Below are 21,258 nucleotides of genomic sequence, written 5' to 3' on the forward strand. Positions count from 1 at the left end.
TTAGTTCGTCACCATACTCCTGTTTTTCAAAAGAGTGTAGTTCAATGAAAACTGGCACTGGGACTTCAGCTGAATAAGGCACTGGGCATATAGCTGATGGTAGACTAGTATACTCTATTTTACATTTATTTTTCTTGTTATATCCTGATGTTTTCACTATACAAAAGAAACAGTCACTTGAATGATCTCTGGGCTCTCGCCAAACCATAGGTATACCAAATGGCAATTTATCACATGTTCCCTTCATCCACATCCATACACTCTCGACACACAGCTTGCACACATTGTGAGGGACCCAAGACTTATCTTGACCACCAAGTTTTACTTTAAAATATGCAAAATAGGTTTGCCTGACAAATGCACTGATGTTTGTCCTTTGGGAGTGCTGAAACTGCCACAGATAAAACAAAATGAATCAGGGTTGTTTAGGCACTTACGATGAAAAATAGCAGAGGCAAGCATGATGTGAAGGAAAGGAAATAAGTACGTATGTGAATAAAAGAATTAATTCTGCTAACTCCTTGTATACCGACAAGAACTCGGACTACACTTCAGAATATGATTCTTTGTATAGAGCGGCACACAACCTCTCACCACACTGTCTCATGTGTAACTGAATAGCCTAGACAAGTATGATCCTGTCACTGGTCTCAAAGGTCATCCCCCACACCTCCCCACTTGAGGGAGGTTTGCTCTCAGCCAATAGGAGAGCACTAGTGCTTCCCTATTCCCTCAATCCAGGCACGATCCAGGCTAGAGTGGTCGCATTAAGATAAGCTATACAATACACAGGAGACTTCTGGCCAAGATAGAGGCCTAGGCTAACAAGCTCCATTTCCCTCCACAACTGAGAAGGAATGCAACTTTCACAATACCAGAGATAACCAGAAGTTCCAGAAAATAAATGGAAGTTGAACGTATAAAGTTATAAAGAAGTGGTACCTGTCCGGATGGATAGAAGGGGCAAAGTTGGAGCAGAGAGGTCAAGCTGTGCTGGTGGCAGCAGCTGCAGCAACGGTGGTGGAAGAGCGGTAAGCACAGACAGCTATATTTAAAGGGAGGTGAGAAGCACCTCGGGAGTACCCCCAGCTGCAGACCAGACCCATGAGCTTGTGATTCCAACACCAGGGAAGGCAGACCCCCATTGCCTTGGACTGTGAGGCCTGGAGGAGGTGGGGATGGAGGAGGCTCCTAGTCTCTCAGTGGAGAGTGAACAGCAAGAATCAATCTTCTTCCCCCACCTCTACACAAAACACCACAGCGTGGTGAGAAGGGTCGACCGGTTGTGATGAGTGCATGGAACTCCACCCCCTATAGCATAGGAGGTGTGACAGCCCCACCCAGGGAACAAAGGTAAACACAAAATTGTCAGGATGGCACAGATCATGATACAGATTCCAGTAACACAGCTGACCAGACAGCAAATATATAACCTAACAAAGCAACAGATAAGAAATCTTTCTCAGGTACAGTTCAGAGCTTTGGTTATATGAATGCTTACAGACCTAACAGCAGATCTTAAACAAGATGGGAAAGGAATGAAGGCTAATTCTGCTGAAATGAACAAAAATACATATGAAACTAGTGGTGAGGGAAAGAAAACCAGGGATCAAATCAACAAATTGGAACATAGAGAAGGAACAGTCAACCAGTGCAGAAAGAGGAAATGAAAAGTGAGGAAATCAAGGAGAGGCTCAAAAACCTATGGGACAGCTATAAGCGGGTTAACATCCAAATCAAGAACTCCAGGGAAACTATAAAGAACTCCAGGGAAGTTACAAGGAACTTACGGAAAAGTACACCAACATGAAAAAGGACATAGAAACTATCAATAAGAACAACGAAGAAATGAAGAATACAATTTCTGAACTGAAGAACACAGTATAATCAATAAAAAGCAGGCTAAATGAAGCAGAGGATTGGATCAGTAAGTTAAAGGACAACATAGAAAAAAATTTCCAGACAATGCAACAAGATGAAAAAAGACTTTAAAATAATGAAGAGAACTGCAGGACAACATGAAACAAATAACATTGCAATCATAGGGATCCAAGAAGGAGAAGAAGAGGAGGAAGGGATAGAAAATCTGATTGAAAAAGTAATAACAGAAAATTTTCCTAACTTTTTTTTTTAATTTTGGTTTTTCAATTACAGTTGTGCCCTTTTCCCCCAACTTCTCTCCCCCACCCAACCCACCCCCTCTCCCGCAATCATATCCCTCCCCGTTGTCCATGTCCATGAGTCATTTATACGGGTTCTTTGACTAAATCCTTCCCTTACTTATCCCTCTTCTCTCCCTCTCCCCCCCCTCATTGACTGCTATTCTGCTCTTTGTTCTATTTAGTTCCTTTGTTTGTATTGTTCTTTAGTTTCCTGTATTAGGTGATATCATATGGTATTTTTCTTTCTTTGCCTGGCTTATTTCACTAAGCATAATTCTCTCTAGTTCCATCCATGTTGTCGCAAATGGCAGGAGTTCCTTCTTTCTTTCTGCTACATAGTATTCCATTTAAGGTTACTATTGACAGGTATTTATTAATTTTCCTTTGTGCTTGTGTTTTTCTCCCTCTCTCTTTTTCTTCTTTTTTTTTTCAAAGCATTCACTTTAGCATGTCTTGCAATGCTGGTTTGGTGGAGATGTATTCTTTCAGTCTTCCTTTGTCTAAGAAACTCCTTATTTAACCTTCTATTTTGAATGAGAGCCTTGCTGGATAGAGTAGTCTTGGTTGTAGGCCTTTGTTTTTCATTGCTTGAAATATTTTTGACCATTCCCTTCTGGCTTGTAATCTTTCTGTTGAGAAATCAGTTGATAGCCTTATCGGAGCTGCCTTGTATGTTATTTGCTGTTTTTCTCTTGCTGCTTTTAGGATTTTCTCTTTGTCTTGGAATGTTGCCATTTTAACTGTGATGTGCCTTGGAGTGGGTTTTTGGGGATTCTTCTTCATTGGAACTCTCTGTGCTTCCTGAACTTGTATAACTTTTTCTCTCATCGGGTTCGGAAAATTTTCTGTCACTATTTCTCCTATCAGTTTTTCAATTCCATGCTCCTTTTCTTCTCCCTCTCTAATTCCGATGATCCTGATATTGTTTCTTATCATGCTATCCTGTAATTCCCTTACATCTTGTTCATATTTTTTCAATCTTTTTTCATTTTGCTGTATTGTCTGGGAGTTTTTCTCTACATTATCTTCTAACTCACTAATCCGATCCTCTGCTTCGTTTAGTCTGCTTTTGACTGATTCTACTGTGTTTTTCAGTTCAGAAATTGCATTCTTAAGTTCTTCCTGGTTCTTGTTAACAGTTTCTATGTCTTTTTTTTATGCTGGTGTAGTTCTCTGTAAGTTCCCTGTAATTTTCTTGGAGCTGTTGGTAACTTCCTTGCAGGTTGTCATAGTTGTTTTTAAGGTTGTCGAGTATATTGAGCTTCTTCACCACCATTGTTTTGAATTCCATGTCTGACATTTGGGTTATGTCTATTTCATCTATCTCTCTTTCTGAGGATTCCTCTTTTCTCTTCATTGAGGGGTTATTTTTGTGTCTTACCATGTTGGATTCTTTTTGTTTGTTTTTATTTATTTATTTGGGTTTTTTTGGGGGGGTAGTCTGCTTTGACTTCCCTCTTTTGTGGTGTGAGATTCTTTATCGGAGATCTAGGAGTTTCAGTGGTGCAGTCTCTTTGATATCCTGAGCCTGATGTTCTTGAGTTACCCTTTATGTCCTTTGTTTATGCTGTTTGGTTATATTTCAGATGTTCTTTGATAGGATCTTCCTTCTGGCTAGTTGGTTGAGAGTCACTCTATCCGCTTTGTCTTGAGTTCTTTTGTGGATATGCTGTTATAAACATAAACACACAGCCCAGGCAGGAGATCCACACCCTCAAAGAGGATCCCCCACTCTATCCCGCTATCGGCAGCCAACGAGCCCGTATTAATATAAATGTAAAGAGATTAGAGCTTTTATACTATAAGAAGAATAGATAAGAGTTGTTTTTGGGGAGGAAAAATATAATTTTTGATAGAGGGGGTGATAGATTAATAATAGTTGAGACTGTGTAAGCCAGTAGGTAATATTTACATTGTATGTTAATAAAAATAGAAGAAAAGAATGGAAAAATGCATAATATAGTAAGAAAGTTGGATTGTATTGTATAGGGTTTATATAGTAATTATATTCTATTATTTAGAGTGATAGGGGGGCTAAACTAGACACACAAACGAATAAACAATGATTAAAGAGAAAGGATGAGAAGGAGAGGTTATATGCAACACGTTAGAGATAAAGTTTGTTATTCTTTTTGGAAGGGGAGAAAAAAAACACCCCCCCCAAAAAAACCTAAGAAAAGAGAAGAAAGAAAGAAAGAAAAGAAAGAATATAGAAGAAAGAAAGAAAGAAGAAAGAAAAAAAAATTGAAAAAAGAAAAACCAAAAACGCCCCCGCCAAAATAAAACCCAAGAAAAGAGAAGAAAGAAAAGAATTAAGAAAGAAAGAATTAAGAAGAAAGAAAGAAAGAGGAAAGGGAGAAAAAAATTGAAAGAAAAAAAGAAAGCGATGTTTTTACTCCGTTTTAGCCTTGGTGTGTTGCCTTCTTTTTCTGGGTCCGCAGCTGGTCTAGTGTGGTGGTTCAGAGGTTCTTGTTTCTTGCAGCACTGGTGTGCGCCCACGGTTGCCGCAATGGCACGCGCCCGTGGTTGCCGGCATGGCGCGCTCCCTTGCTGCCCGCTGGAGCCAGTTGAGGTGTCCTTGCGCCCGAGCCCCTGCACGGGCGGGGTGGCCCCAGAGTTTGCCCCGCTGTTGGAGCCTATTGTTGCCGGGCCGAGGTGTTTCTGTGTTTGCTCCGAGGTGTCTGCTCGCGCGTCCCTGCACGGGCGAGGCGGCTGAGAGCTTTCCCCACGATTGGCGCCTATTGTTGCCAGGCAGAGGTGGTTCCGCATTTGCGCCGAGGTGTCCCTTCGCACATCCCTGCATGAGCGAGGGCAGCCCGAGAACTTGCCCCGCGATTGGCGCCTATTGTCCCCTGGCTGAGGTGTTTTCGTGCTTGCGCGCCGCCCGTGGCCTTAGTCCTGCTGAGCCAAGCTCCGGGAGTTGCTCTCTCGCCTCTTAGGGTGGGGCCGCGGACCAAATTTTCCTAACTTGATGAGAGAAAATTCATGCAAGTCCAGGAAGCACAGAGGGTCTCAGTGAAGGTGAACCTAAAAAGACCCACTCCAAGACACATCATAATTAAAATGGCAACATTCAAAGACAAAGAGAGAATCCTAAAAGCAGCAAGAGAAAAACAGCAAATAACATACAAGGCAGCTCCGATAAGGCTAGCAACTAATTTCTCAACAGAAACTACAAGAAGAAGGGAATGGCAAAAAATATTTCAAAGAATGAAAAACAAAGGCCTACAACCAAGACTACTCTACCCAGCAAGACTCCTTCAAAATGGAAGATGAAATAAAGAGTTTTCCAGACAAAGGAAGACTAAAAGAATACATCTCCACCAAACCAGCATTGCAAGACATGCTAAAGTGAATGCTTTGAAAAAAAAAAAGAAGAAAAAGAGAGAGGGAGAAAAACACAAGCACAAAGGAAAATTAATAAATACCTGTCAATAGTAACCTTAAATGTAAATGGATTAAATGCTTCAGTCAAAAGACATAGAGTAGCAGAATGGCTAAAAAAACATGACCCACATATATGCTGCCTATAAGAGACACACCTCAAAACAAAAGATTTACACAGACTGAAAGTGAAGGGATGAAAAAAAGTATTCCAGGCAAATAGACACGAAAAGAAGCTGGGATAGCAATACTTGTATCAGACAAAACAGATTTCACAGCAAAGGCCATAAAAAGAGACAAAGAAGGACATTTCATAATACTTAAGAGAACAATCCATCAAGAAGATATAACCCTAGTAAACATATATGCACCCAACATAGGAGCACCCAGATATGTAAGGAAAACACTACAAGACTACAAAAAGGATATCAACAGCAGAACACTCATAGTAGAGGACTTTTAACACCCCATTATCAACAATAGACATCTTAAAAGCAAAGGAACACCAAGGATGTTGACACATTGAACAACACACTAAACCGAATGGACTTAATTGAAATATAGAGAATTTTTCACCCCAAAGAAGCAAAATATACATTCTTTTTGAATGCACATGGGACATTTTCAAAGATAGACCACATGGTTGGACACAAAACAAGCCTTAACAAATTCAAGAAAATTGAAATTATATCAAGCACCTTCTGAGACCACAATGCCTTAAAACTAGAAGTCAACCTCAAGGAAAAAACTCAAAAACATTCAAACTCATGTAGAATGAATAACATGCTATTAAATAATGAATGGGTTAACAATGACATCAAGGAAGAAATCAAGAAGTTTCTGGAAACTAACAATAATGAACACACAACAACTCAAAACCTGTGAGACACAGCAAAAGCAGCCCTGAGAGAAAAGTTTGTAGCAATACAGGCATATCTGAAAAGGACAGAAGAACCTCAAATATAAAATCTAACCCTACAGCTACAAGAACTAGACCAACAACAACAAACAGAGCCCAGGGCAAGTAGAAGGAAAAAAATAATCAAGATCAGAGCAGACTTAAACAAACAATTCAAAAGATCAACAAAAGTAGGAGCTCGTTCTTTGAAAAGATAAACAAAATCGACATGCTTTTAGTCAGACTCATCAAGAAAAAAAGAGAGAAGACCCAAATAAACAAAATCAGAAATGAAAGTGAAGAAATCACCACCAATATAAAAGAAATACAAAAGATTGTGAGAAATTATTACAAACAACTGTACGACAAGAAACTTGACAACTTAAATGAAATGGACAAATTTCTAGAAACATATAAACTTCCAAAACTGAATCAAGAAGAAGTAGAAAGTCTCAACAGACCAATAAAAAAAAAAAAGGAAATTGAAACAGTAATCAAAAAACTCCTAGCACACAAAAGCCCTGGATCAGATGGCTTCACAGGTGAATTTTACAAGACATTTAGGGAAGAACTAATGCCTACCCTTCTCAAACTATTTCAAAAAATCCACAGAGGGAAAAATCCCAAACTCTTTCTATGAAGCCATTATTACCTTAAATCCAAAACCAGGTCAAGACACAACAAAGAAAGAAAACTACAGGCCAGTATCACTGATGAACATAGATGCTAAAATCCTCAACAAAATTTTGGCAAACAGGATCCAGCAACACATTAAAAAGATCATACACCATGATCAAAAGGGATTCATCCCAGAGATGCAAGGATGGTTCAATATTCCCAAATTAATAAATGTAACACACCACAAACTTAAAGAAAAAACCACATGATCATATCCATAGATACTGGAAAAGCAATCAATAAAGTACAACACTTATTTATAATGAAAACTCTCAGAAAAATGGGAGCATACCTCAACATAATAATAGCTATTACAAGAAACCTGAATCCAACATCATACTCTATGGACAAAAACTGAAAGCATTCCCCCTGAGATCAGGAACAAGACAAGGATGTCTGTCCACTCTCTCCACTCTTATTCAACATAGTGTTGGAGGTTCTAACCACAGCAATCAGACAAGAAAAAATAAATAAAAGGCATCCAAATTGTAAAAGATGAAATAAAACTATCATTATTTGCAGATGACATGATAGAGTACATAAAAACCCCTATAGACTCCACTATAAACTACTTGACATAATAAGTAAATTTGGCAAAATAGGAGGGTACAAAGTAAATATACAGAACTCTAAGGCATTTCTGTACACCAACAATAAAATGTGGGAGATAGAAATTTTTTTAAAAATCCCATTTACTATAGCAACAAGAAAAATAAAGTACCAGGAATAATCTTAACCAAAGAGATAAAAGACTTGTACTTGCAAAACTACATATCTCTGAAGAAAGAAATTAAGGAAGATACAAATAAATGGAAGCAAATACCATGTTCATGTATGGGAAGAATCAACATCATTTAAATGTCCATACTACCCAAAGTAATTTAGAGATTCAATGCAATCCTTATTAAAATACCAGTGACATATTTCACAGACATAGAACAAATACTTCAAAAATTTATATGGAAACAAGACCCCGAATAGGCACAGCAATCTTGAGACAGAAGAACACAGCAGGAGGAATCACAATTCCTGACATTAAACAAAGCCACTGTGATCAAAACAGTCTGGTACTGGCATAAGAACAGACATAGAGATCAATGCAACAGAACAGAGAGCCAAGAAATAAACCCAGGTCTATATGGTCAAGTAATATTTGACAAAGGGGGAAGGAACATAAAATGGAGTGAGAAGAGCCTCTTCAACAAATGGTGCTGGGAGAACTGGACAGGGATGTGCAAAAATATGAAATTAGACCACCAACTTACACCACACATGAGAATAAACTCAAGGTGGATCAAAGACATAAATGTAAGCCATGACACCATAAAAGTCCTAGAGGAAAACATAGGCATGAAAATTTCAGATATCCCATGTAGCAATATTTTCACCGATACATCTCCTAAGGCAAGGGAAATAAAGGAAAGAATAAGGAAATGGGATTACATCAAACTAAAAAGTTTCTGCTTGGCAAAAGAAAGCATCAGGAAGATGAAAAGGGAACCAACCATATGGGAAAATGTATTTGCCAATGATACCTCAGACAAAAGATTGATCTCTAAAATATATAAAGAACTTACACATATCAACATCAAGAAGACAAACAGCTCAATTAAAAAATGGGCAAAGGACCTGAACAAACACTTCTCTTAGCAGGATATACAGAGGCTCCATAGACATATGAAAGAATTCTCAACATCACTAGCCATCAAAGAGACGCAAATAAAAACCACAATGAGATACCACTTTACACCAGTCAGAATGGCCATCATCAACAAATTAGCAAACAACAAGTGCTGGCGAGGATGCGGAGGAACAGGAAGCCTAGTGTACTGTTGGTGAGAATGCAGAGTGGTGCAACCACTTATCAAAAACAGTGTGAAATTACCTCGAAAATCTAAAAATGGAACTGCCTTTTGAACCAGCAATTCCACTGCTAGGACTATACCCGAAGAATCCTGAACCCTCAATTCTAAAGAACCTATTATGCACCCCTATGTTCATAGCAGCGCTGTTTACAATAGCCAAGTGCTGGAAACAACCTAAGTGCCCATCTATAGATGAGTGGATCAAAAACCTGTGGTACATTTACACAATGGAATACTATGCAGCAGAAAGAAAGAAGGAACTCCTACTGTTTGCGACAACATGGATGGAACTAGAGAGAATTATGCTTAGCGAAATAAGCCAGGCAATGAAAGCAGAATACCATATGATATCACCTAATATAGGAGACTAATGAACAACACAAACAAATGAACAAAATTGAACAAGAAACAGAAAAACAGTTATGGGGGGGAGAGAAGGGGTAAATAGGGGAAGGGTCTAGTAAAGGAACTAGTATAAATAATCCATGGACATGGACAACTGGGTAGCAAATGACTGTTGGAGAAGGGGTGGGCTGGGTGGCGGAGGGAGAAATAGGGGGGAAATGGAACAACTGTAATAGAACAACAATAAAATTAAATTAAAACCTTTAAAAAAGTTAAGGATAAAGAGATAATCTTATATGCAGCAAGAGAGAAGAAAATTACGTTCACAGGGGTCCCAAAAAGACTATCAGCGATTTCTCAAAAAAAACTCTGCAGGCAAGAAGAGACTGGCAAGAAATATTCAAAGTAATGAAAAGAAAAATCCTACAGCCACGATTATTCTATCCAGCGAAGCTGTCATTCCAAATGGAAGGGCAGAGTAAGTGATTCTAGGACAAAGTAAAACTGAAAGAGTTCATCAGATCCAAATCACTGTTATATGAAATGTTAAAGGGACTTGTTTAGGAGAAAGAGGATCAAAACTATGAACATTAAAATCAAAATTGTATCACAGCAACCAACATCAGAAGCTAGGGAATCAAAACAAAGGCAAACTACGTAGGCAACAAGAGTGGGAAAAGAATTATAGGTATGGGGAACATTTTGGGGAGAGGTCAGCTGGGAGGGGAAAGGGGGCAAAGGGAGGGAGATGGTACAGGAATTAAGAAGCATAGTAGGAGGAAGCAGAGTAGATAGGAAGATGTTGAGGAGAACTATATGCACAACACATGGGCCTGGACTAAGAAGGGGGACAACTGGAGGGAGGGGGGGTCACTGGGTGGAGGGGAACAAAGGGAAAAGAAATTGGGACAACTGTAACAGCATAATCAATAAAGCTTGTTAAAAAAATGATAAGTTGTAGAGAAAATATTTGACGTGGTAGAAGAAAACTAACTGCAGTTTTGAAGTCAGCATGCCTATGTAAGTCTAAAACAGCTGAAAAAATCAAACTCAACATGAATTATGTTAAAAATTGTTCCCGTGTTATCTTATACCCTTGCAATAATCTGCCAGTAATTGCATGAGCTTAATATGTCTCTCTTTTATTTTAAATTCTTTCAATATATAAGCTTAATTTTCTGTTTTAGGTTCTAGAGGATTTTACTTCATTTTTACTCATGTTTGTTTTCATCTTCTTAATTTGAAGTTTAGGCAATTTCCTGCTGAATTGTCATTTCCAGGTGAGGTTGGTGAGTGACTGCCAATGACACTTGCATTATAGAGGATATATAAGTGCCCCAAATACTCCTTAGTTGCATGAACTTTCCACTCTTTTAAAATTAAAGTATTAAGAGGGGTTATGAACATAGGAGGGGACCAGATCACATCAGGCCTCGTAGGTTACAATAGGACTTTGCTCTTACTCTGAGTCAGGGGTAGCCATTGTAGAGTTCTCAGCCAAGGAGTAACATTGGGCCATTTTTCTTTTAAAAATTAAGCCTTACTCTTCTGTGGAAAATAGACTGGGGAGAGGGGTTGGCTAGTAGGAATGAAAGCAGGGAGACTAGTTAGGAGGCTACTGCTGTAAACCACATGAGAGAGAATAGTGACTGGGACCAGAGTGATAGCAGTGAAAGTGATGAGAAACGGACAGGTTTGGGTCCATTATGAAGAAAGAGTGGAACCTATCTCTGGAGCTTCTTTTATGTGAAAAATAAACAAATATCTATGTTACTTAAACCACCATTATTTTGAGTCTTTCAGTTATATGCAGCCAAACTTAATTAACCCATCTTACTTGTCCTCCTGTAAATCTATTCCTCTCCCACCTCAGTAAATGACAATTTCATTCTACCAACTACTGCTCAGGCTAAAAATCCTTGGAGTCAGTATTTATGACTTGTTTTCTTTCATGCACCACAAATATTCCACCAGCAATTCTCAGGAAGATTATCAAGGATCTAGGCTCATTCTACAGAAGCTCTCTACTTAACTACCACCAAGGTGTGGTCCTCATCCTCGTGGTCCTACATGGCTGCTCAAGTACAGTCATCATATCTGCATTCCAGACAACAAGAAGGAAGAACAGAAGGGAGAATGGCGTACCCCACCCTGTTCAAGGAGACTTTCTAGAAATCCACACACTTATCTTTGGCATCTCATTGGCTGAAGCATAGTCATATGGCTACATTTGGCTGCAAAGGAACCTAGAAAATGCTTTTTAGAGGTTGTATGTGACCCCTAAATAAAACTGGAGTACTGTTACTAGGCCTCTGAATCAATATTAAGATAGGCTGCCAGTGTAGTCTTTACTCCAGAGTATGGGGTTTGATTTTGGAAGAAATGGGTTTTAGTCTTGTCTCTGGAACTAGGTAGCTGTTTGACTTTGAGTTTAGATTCCATCATTAAACCTCTATTTCAACTGCAAAATAAAAAAATTGGGCTGACTAATTTTTAAAGTTCCATTTAACTGTAACATTGCATGAATCTTTGAATTTGTCATATAATAAGGTAAGTATAGTTTTCATTAAAGATAAAAAGTCTTGAAGGAAAGTTTATGCAAGATGTCTGCCAAATGTCTTAAAATTGATTTTTGTAAATGAAAATTTCATTTCAAACTTATTCATGAATATAATTCCAATCTCCTATTTTTCAGAATCTTTCTGTGCATAAATATAGATGATTTTAACATATGCTTGAAGAGAAGCATATGAATTATATAATACTAGTCTGTCCTGGATAAACTTGGTATCTGTTTCAAAATAAAAATTTTAATAAGAAATTAAATTAAAATAGTTAATTTCCATATATTTTCTATTAAAATTCAAATGTGATACTTGGAACAAATAATATTTTAAGTCATTATCATGAACATATAATCAAATCAGTTAAAACATTGTTCAATGAATTAAGTATATAAGCTTTATAACTAATTCAATTCTTCTGTTTATGAATTTATTATTTTTGAGCATTATTTATTAAGAGCACTATATTTTAGCTTTTGACCAAGTTAGAGCAGGTTAATATACAATTCCTGATTGCTTAATGAACACTTTTCAATGATAAAAGTTTATAAAAATGAAATAGGAGATTGAGATGAGGAGGCAAAGAAATTAGCTTAAACCTCAATGGTACTTACAAAATAAATGATATGATCTTTAAAAGTTGATGGATTGAGCAAAAAGGAAAAAGAACTTATGGATATGGACAACAGTGTGGTGATTGCTGGGGGGAGGGGGTATAAAGGGAATAAATGGTAATGGGAAAAATACAATAAATATTATTAAACTTAAAAAATTAAGTTGACTTTTTATCATAAAAATAAAGGTGGTTGTGGGAAGAGAGAATAAATGACTTAAAAAAAAGGTGATGGGTTCAAGGATGAAATGCTAAAACAAAATGGAAATTTAAACTCTTTTCAACTGTTACAAATTACTCAGCTAAAGAACAAACATAGCCCTGGCCAGGTGGGCCCACTGAGTCTAGCATTGTCCTGTGTACCTGAAGTTTATGGGTTTGTTCCCTGGTCAGGGCCCATTCCTAAGTTGTGGGTTCAAATCTTTGGTCTGGGCATGTACAGGAGACAACCAATAGGTGCTTCTCTCTCACATTGCTATCTCTCCCTCTCTCTCTCTGTCTCCCCCTCTATTTCTCTTTTTCTGTCTCCCTCCCTTTCCCTCTCTCTAAAATCAAAAAACATATTTAAAAATAAAAAAAGAAATTAACATTTAAAAATCTATAATGCCTCATAATTATTCACATAGATGCCATGGGAATAACCTTATTGTCTGGGATTAGGTTTTGAGTAAAAACAAAGCTGCACTACTTGAAGACAAATACAAGAAACATGTTATATGAAAGCATGGATACATATTTTGATGGAACTGTTTTTCTTCTGTAATAGGATTTGGATGCTTTTGCAAGAAAATAAAATGTGTTGGGACTAGATTAAAACTCATCATGAAAACATCTTGCACTAACCTCAGGTACAAAAGTTCTGCATTTGAGTCCAGGAGACTAGAGCCAAGCAAACAATAATTGTCATTTCTCAGTGATCTCTTAACAGGATGCTGTAGAACCTTGGATAGCAAGATAATATTAGCTACCCTTTACTGAACATCTGCTATGTGTTGTCTGTTTTGTGTTCTCCATAACATTCTTTTAAAAATATTTTATTGCTTATGCTATTACAGTCATCCCACCATAACTAACTCTTTCTTTTAATATGCTTTATTGATTATACTGTTACACTGGTCCCAATTTCTTTTCCCTTTGTTCCCCTCCACCCAGTGACCCCCCCTCCCTCCAGTTGTCCCCCTTCTTAGTCCAGGCCCATGTGTTGTGCATATAGTTCTCCTCAACATCTTCCTATCTACTCTGCTTCCTCCTACTATGCTTCTTAATTCCTGTACCATCTCCCTCCCTTTGCCCCCTTTCCCCTCCCAGCTGACCTCTCCCCAAAATGTTCCCTATACCTATAATTCTTTTTTTACTATCATTGCCTACTTAGTTTGCCTTTATTTTGATCCCTAGCTTCTGTTGTTGGTTCTTGTGATGCAGTTTTCATTTTAATGTTCATAGTTTTGATCCTCTTTCTCCTAAACAAGTCCCTTTAACATTTCATATAACAGTGGTTTGGATCTGATGAACTCTTTCAGTTTTACTTTGTCCTAGAATCACTTTCTCTGCCCTTCCATTCGGAATGACAGCTTCACTGGATAGAGTAATCGTGGTTGTAGGTTTTTTCTTTTCATTACTTTGAATATTTCTTGCCAGTCCCTTCTTGCCTGCAGAGTTTCTTTTGAGAAATCTGCTAATAGTTTTATTGGGACCCCTTTGTACATAATTCTCTTCTTCTCTCCTGCTGCTTTTAAGATTCTCTCTTTATCTTAATTTTTGACATTTTGATTTATATGTATCTTAGTGTGGTTCTCCCTGGGTCCAGTTTTTTTGGAACTCTCTGTGCTTTCTGTACCTGTAAGTCTATTTCCTTCCCCAAATTAGAGAAGTTCTGCTTCATTATTTTTTCACATAATTTTTCAATTTCTAGTTCTTCTTCTTCACCTTCTGGCAACCCTATGATTTGGATGTTGATCCACTTATAGCTGTCCCATGGGTCTGAGCCTCTCCTTGTTTTCCTCACTTTTCATTTCCTCTTTATGCACTGGTTGACTGTTTGTTCCTTCCCTGTGTTCTAATTTGTTGATTTGATCCCTGGTTTTCTTTCCCTCATCACTAGCTTCATATGTATTTTTGTTCATTTCAGCAGGACTAGCTTTCATACCTTCCCCATCTTGTTTAAGGTCTGCTGAAGGGTCTGTAAGCATTTGTATAACCAAAGCTCTGAACTGGGCCTCAGAAAGATTTCCTATCTGCTGATCCATTAGATCAGATATTTGCTGCCTGGTCAGCTGCGTTACTGTGATATCTATCACGATCTCTGCCATCCTGACAGTTTTGTTTACCTTTGCTTCCTGGGCAGGACTGTCACATCTCCTATGCTATAGGGGGTGGAACCCCATGCACTCCTTACTACTGGGTCACCCTTCTCACCACACTGTGGCGTTTTGTGTTGGGGCGGGGGTCCAAGATAGATTCTTGCTGTTTACTCTCTGCTGAGAGACTGGGAGTTTCTTCTTCCATCCCCACCCTCTCTGGCCTTCACAGTCCAAGGTAACAGGGGTCTGCCTTCCCCAGCATTGGAATCGTGAGCTAATGGATTTGGTCTGCAGCTAGGGGTGCTCCCCAGGCATTTCTCGCCTCTTTTAAAATATGAGTGGCTGTGCTTACTGCCGTCCCGCCGCCATTGCCACCGCCGCCACTGCCAGCACAGCTTGACATTTCCATCCTGGCGTCACCCCTCCTACTCATCCAGGTGAGCACCACTTCTTTATATCTTCATACCTTCATACATTGGACTTCCATGTAACTATATTTACTGGAACTTCTGGTTATTTCTGGTTTTGCAGTAGATGTATTCCTTCTTAGTTGTGGAGGGAGACAGAGCATGTCAGTCTAGGCCTTCATCTTGGCCGGAATTCGATAGGCTGTATCCTAACTCTCTTTTATAAACCATATAATAGTGGTATATATAGTGACCATGAAGTATAATATATGTAGAAGGAAATGATGAGGGGATGAGGGCTCAAGGAGGATTTCTTGACTGGAAGAGAAGAATCCATTCTCAGGTCTTTATGAGACCATTGTCTTTCTCACTTTGAGACCATGACTCTGATCTCCAAAAAAGGGAATACCTTGTATTTCCTTCATTTCAGGAATACCTTTCTCTATGAAATACTTCTGCCACATTTGCATCTCAGTCTAGTATATAGCAAATGAGGGGAAGTATATGAAATTCAGGAATTATGGCTTTTTATAATTTGTTATTTATTATCTGGTGGAGAACACAAGATCTTGACATAAAAAAAAAAAAACAAGAGCGAACTGTCTTTTATTTCTAAATCTATAAAAGCAGTTCGCAGTGGTTTTGTAGGAGTTCTATTGTCATGTCTTGCAGAAACACATTTGGTTACTAATTTAGAAGCTGCTTAATGATAACAGTATTAATTTCTCTTTGTTTTCCATGCTATCCAGAATAAATTATCTTATTTGGAGGAAGATGCCTCTGAAGCAAGAAGCATAACTGACTTGCCACTGAAAGTTTCTTATTCTTAAAAATGGTGAATGTTTCTTACTAAATCAGTGCATGTAGACCAGCAAAGCTGCTTCCAAAGGTAATTTGCGTTGAATTAAGTCCTAAGGGAATCAAAGCAAAGGTTTCCTACACGCATATTAATTTGAGTACTTCTCACAGTGCTAAAGGCAGTTATAGAACCCACAGCAATGAATATGCTAATAAAGTATCTGGATTTAGTATCAGGAAAAGAGAAGCTGAACAGGTCACTATCTTAGTTTAGTGGCCAGATTTCTTTCTATTCTAAATTTTCACAACAAAGTAGTTATACAAGTTCAGGTAAATCTCAAGAGGTTGAATAATCCTTCACAAGACACTTGAAATGTTTCCCTATTAGATGTAGTCATTATTTTGGTAATGCCATTGCTTCATTCTGCTACTTTCTTTAACAGCAAAGGGAAATGAAAACCATTCTTGTAATTGCCAATACAAAGCTTTACACAGAAAACAGCTGAACTAGAATGAAAGCGATGCCAGCCTTTCAGTTAATGAGGTTTCTCAATCCATCAGCAATAGTCCTGAGTATCTGCTCTAGGGGTGTGTTTTTCCAGGTAAACTCTATGTTAGATTTTCTGTGTAGAGCTACGAGTGCCTCTCAAAAACGTGGAAAAAGTGGAAATGAACTTGCTTTAAGAGACAAACTTTGAATTCAGCCTATAAAGCAGCAATAAGCAAATTTGCCTCAAAGAGATTGAATGGCTCTCTTGGCTAATTTATGTAAACTGATTGAATGAAGTGGGAGCATATTTAAAGGAAGAATGTGTTAGTGAATGTAAAAATGAGAGAGAGAGAGAGAGAGAGAGAGAGAGAGAGGGAGAAAGGCAAAGAGAGGAATTGAAAATTCAAGTATCTAGGGAAAAAAGAATCTGTCCAATACCAGTCTGAACCAAATTAAACATTGGAATATTGTACCTCTAAAGGCAAATGCAAATTAAACATAAGAGGCTTAATTATCCCTGTTAAAAATAAGAGATCTTTCCCCCTTCCATTTTCTGAGTATTTACTTTAGGAAGAGTGAGTTTTTTCTTTCCTCTTTGAAATGTATATGTCTTAAATTTAGATATAATTGATATGTAACATCATATTATTTTCAGGTATACAAACAACAATGATATAACATTTGTATACATTGTGAAATGATTACCACAAAAAGTCTAGTTAACATTCATTACCTTACATATTTCCAAATTATTTTTGCGATGAAAACTTTTACGATCTACTCCTTTAGCAACTTTCAAATACACAATAGAGAATATAGTTTCCATGTAGTACATTATATCACCATGGCACTTATTTTATAACTGGAAGTTTGTACTTTTTAATCCCTGCCCACCCTGCTCACCCTTTTTGCCCTCCCCTTAACCCTGCCTCAGGCAGCAATTTATCTGTTTTCTGTATTCATGAGCTAGGTTTTTTGGTTTGGCTATTTTGGGGGGTGGAGGTTGTTTGTTTAGATTTCTTGTATAAGAAAGATCATAAGATGTATGTTCTTAAAAGTTAAATAAGCCTCGTGCTAATTTAAAGACCCAGGAATGTCTTTCTCAAGGACCTAGGAACCATCTCTTTGAAATGTAATTACAAGGAAGGCAGCACTTCTATTTTCCAGTTTCTATGGGATGATAGTGGCCTAACTTCAGTGAGCATCTCACTCCAAGTTGCAAAACTACCTCCTGTCATAAAGATAAGTTTATTTGAGGAGGGGGGGCAATAAAGACAAATAGCTGACATAGATGGTAACCCCAATTACCAAGTGAATTGAGAATGAACTACGTGTGACAAATAATGCTGTTAAGTTCTCTTAGTTAAGAACTAGTTACTGTTCATCATGAGAACATGCATGCAATGGGTTGTATCTGCTTGACTATACAATAGGATGCAGAGAAGGAAAACTCTGACTCCAAAAAACCTCCGCTGCCTTGCGGCATACCTCTTCAGGGGAAAGGCTAAGGGAGTAAACCCCGACAGAAAATCCGGAGCCGGAGTCCCGAAGGCGGTTTGACGTTGTAGTCAACACCGGCAACTCCTGCGGCGCACCTGAAGCCAAGCTGTATTGACTCCGTCTTTCCCTTGGACCCTTCAGCTGTGAAGAGAGGGGGGGTCTGCTGCATGGGCAACAGCAGACCCTCCATATCACCCTGCCCAGGCTCTGTAGCTTCAGCTTCACTGGAGAGGACACTCCAGCGTCATCGCAAGATGTCGATTCAACACGGGAGGAGACAGATACCGTGTCACTCCCGAGTCGGACTGCACAGCCATTCTCGGCGGTGCAGATAGACTCTTAAGAAGCTACACCATCATCTCTCGAGACGGACGGCTGCCGACGGATACAATAGGATGAGATTTCTTTTTGTCTTTGCAATCTTTTTAGCTGATTGCCTACCATGCACATCACATTGTGGCTTAATGCCTATTCAATAAAATTTTTTTTTTCTCTTCTACTTTTGTGGTGAGGTTTTCTTAGTCTGGTGAAGATTTTGTTTCTAATTATATTTCTCCAACTCTACTATGATTCCATGCTTATTTCCGATTCTTGATTATAAACGATTTTCCATAAAAAAGTCCAGTGCATTAAATAGGTGCAAGAATTTTAATTTGTATAGCTATTATTTTCATTGTAAAATAATAAGCATTTGATTATATACTTCAGTATCTATGAATTTGATTGTTAGTATACCCTCAAAAACGAGTTCATTCTTAATATGTTATCAAGTTTCTAAGCTTGTAAATCTGAGAACCAACCTCTAATCCCCGATGAATTGTCAAAATTAATGCTATTCTATGAGGACTCTGAGCAGCCACAGGCCTTCCCTAGTGAATTTTTTCAGACATGTACTCTTTTATGTAAAATTTCTTCAGAAGCAAAAAGATATTATCACTGATTGGAAAAAAATTGTCTCCCTAGCAAGAACTGCTAAATGTTAAAACAGATGTCTCTTCAGGTCTTGCTTTTGGCTTTGGACTGAAAAGTGGTAGATAGTGGGGAGCTTTCAAGTTTCTGGGATATCCAACTGAATTCATCAAGGTAGAAAAAACATATATTCTACTAAGAAATAAAGAGTAAAAACCTTATTTTGCAGTGTTGCCATCCTAACATCTCTCAGACACAGGCTTAGTAGGTAGAGGACATCAGGAACATTAATTTAACATTAACATTAAGTTCACTATTCTCCATGTAACAGTGTAGAGCTTTCATTTTTGTTTTTCAAATCAACAAGTTCCCCATTTGATATGCTATGATTTATATAGGTTATATTGCATGTATCTCTGAAATTTTTAGTTCTTAAAATTAATGTTGGGTGTCTATACTCTGAGGTAGCACTGAAACTGAAAGAAACACCCGTTTTCTTGGAAGTTTCAAGATATCGTTGATTTTTCTGGAGCTGACTTTTTAACTCAATAGCATACTTGGGTTCCTGCTTCTTCACCTGAAGTGCTAATAAAAAGCTCTCATTGCTGTTTACTCTTTCAGTGCTCATTTTGTCATCCAGCCTCTTAAAATACTGGCACATTTTTGTTCAGAGCAGTTAGTCTTCACCAGATTATTATTCCACATATAACCCAATACTATGGAAATACTAAATCTAGGTATACCCAGGCTGGATATCCATACATTGCTTAAGATATACAATCACTGAGATTTATACTCATGTGAAGTCCGGGGTAATTGATTTTGATTCTGGATTATCTTATTCTCCACCTTTTCAATTATTGTTTGTTTACTAAAAAAACCTTTTAGTTTGTGAGTTCATGGTTTTTAGATTAACTTGAATTTTGGTTATGATGCTTTCGTTGGTGTGCCCTGAACTAAATTTTATTATTAAAACTTATCAAATTCATCCAAAAACTGAAAATATTTGTGAATATAGTGGCTAGTTACATTTTAATCTAATCCCTAGTTTCAATGCTTTATAAGGAAAAGGGTAGTAGATAAGTAGGGTACTCATCTCGAAGCCTATCCCAACTTCAATTCCAAAATGCATAAAATATATAATATAATCACTGTCACATTCATAAAGGATGGAAAATAACAAATATAGAAAAATGGGCATTTGATAATAGAAGTAGGATTCATATGTAGACTTTCTTCAAAGTCCTCCTTTTCTTTTTCATGGGAATTAGGCAGAGAGAATGAAAGAAAATGGAGAATTCTTTTTTTTAAATAATTGATTTGTTCGTTTATTTATTTTATTTTTAGAGAGAGGGGAAAGGAGAAAGAGAGGGAGAGAAACATCACTGTGTGGTTTCCTCTCACTCACGCCCCCAACTGGGGACCTGATGTGCAACCTAGTCATGTGCCCTGACTGGGAATCGAACCAGCGACACTTGGCTCGCAGGCCGACGATCAATCCACTGAGCCACAGCAGCCAGGGCAGAAAATGGAGAGTATTAAAAACTCAATATATATTCCAAAGTACAACTTGAACAGTACTTTTGACCTTAACCACAAATATCATATACATACACACATATATATAGACATGCATATATGTGTATGCACATACAATCTCTTATTTTCTGAATTTTCCATATTTTGCACCTCCCTTATGATCAAGATCAATATCTCAATTTTCTTCCTACAGTTTTTTTCTAAACCTTTAATAACATTGTTTTCTACTTGTTAAATGTTCTATTTTATTGTATGTTACACATATGTGGTACTGGGTGGCTTTTTGCTTCACTATAAAAGTTTGTAAATCTCATTTAAAGTAAAGCATATGTATATTCCCATCTTCACTTCCAAACAAACCCAACTGATTTTTAATTACTTCTCAATTGTAAGAATTTTAATAATAGCCTTTATCATCTACTTTGTCTAACCATTTTCAGTGCTAATCAAGCAAATTATAATGTGGAACATGACTCTTCTAATGAAAGATGATATTTGTAGTATTGCATCATATGGAATGTGACTTCTTCAAAAATGTATAATAAATTTGTGTGATTTAAATGACTAAATTATAATTAGCAGTTAGAATGTTATTTCATTTCACATTGTTCTAGAGAGTGTTGAAATGCTAATTTCAAATATCAAGACAAGAGGATATATTTGGGTTAAACTGATAAATGGCAAAATTCTAAGATGTAGCAAGATTCACTGACTCTCAGTAGAAGCTGAGGTGCCATGAAAAGTAAAGATCAGATTATCTTCTTTTACTTAGTATACCTGGTTCTCATTTGCAAAGAGTTCAAATA

This window comes from Furipterus horrens, unplaced genomic scaffold (assembly GCF_987537825.1).
Source record: "Furipterus horrens unplaced genomic scaffold, mFurHor1.1.pri manual_scaffold_9, whole genome shotgun sequence".
Taxonomy (NCBI): domain Eukaryota; kingdom Metazoa; phylum Chordata; class Mammalia; order Chiroptera; family Furipteridae; genus Furipterus; species Furipterus horrens.